The following is a 680-nucleotide window of genomic DNA, read 5'->3' as shown; positions in this document are numbered from 1 at the left end:
ATAAATCACACAGAATGGAGTGTATTGAAAATCTGAAATAGCAGAAAGTCTCCTGTGAGGGGTAGGTTTAGGGGTAGGGTTGGTAAAGGGCAATAGAATATACGGTCTGTACAGTATAAAAACCATTACGCCTATGGGATGTCCCCACTTTTCATAAAGACAAACCTGTGTGTGTGTAAAGTTTAGTTTATTTTAAAGTTGGACTATCTTAAACTACAGTATGTATAATATATATATTTTTTTTGTTGTCAGAAATTAGCTGCATAATGAATGCATTATTCTCTGTATTTTACTTTTGTATTGCAGATGAGTTAGAGAGAGCAGGCAAGCAGCTAGGCATAGAAGGCAGTGAGAAAGAAGATGATTTAGGGACTTTGGAATCAGGACCAAAACAAGTTAATCTAAAAAATTATCCAGTCACCAGATTTGGTCTACAAAAAAGATCCTTTCAGCAAAGATGGTTTGACTCTTTTGAATGGCTGGAGTACTCTGTTAACAGAGATGCCACATTCTGCTATGCTTGCAGGATACATGGAAAGCATCCAGCACGAAATAATAAAGATTCTCTGATCAACACTGGAGGCTTTTCAAACTGGAAACGAGCTCTGGACAGTTTCAGAGAGCATGAAGCAAGTTTAGGGCACAAGGCTTCAGTGCTTGCTTGGAAGAATTATAAAGCC

The sequence above is a fragment of the Sinocyclocheilus grahami genome, unplaced genomic scaffold (assembly GCF_001515645.1).
Source record: "Sinocyclocheilus grahami isolate Dianchi unplaced genomic scaffold, SAMN03320097.WGS_v1.1 scaffold131.1, whole genome shotgun sequence".
NCBI classification, from domain to species: Eukaryota; Metazoa; Chordata; class Actinopteri; order Cypriniformes; family Cyprinidae; genus Sinocyclocheilus; species Sinocyclocheilus grahami.
This window is presented reverse-complemented; position numbering follows the sequence as displayed.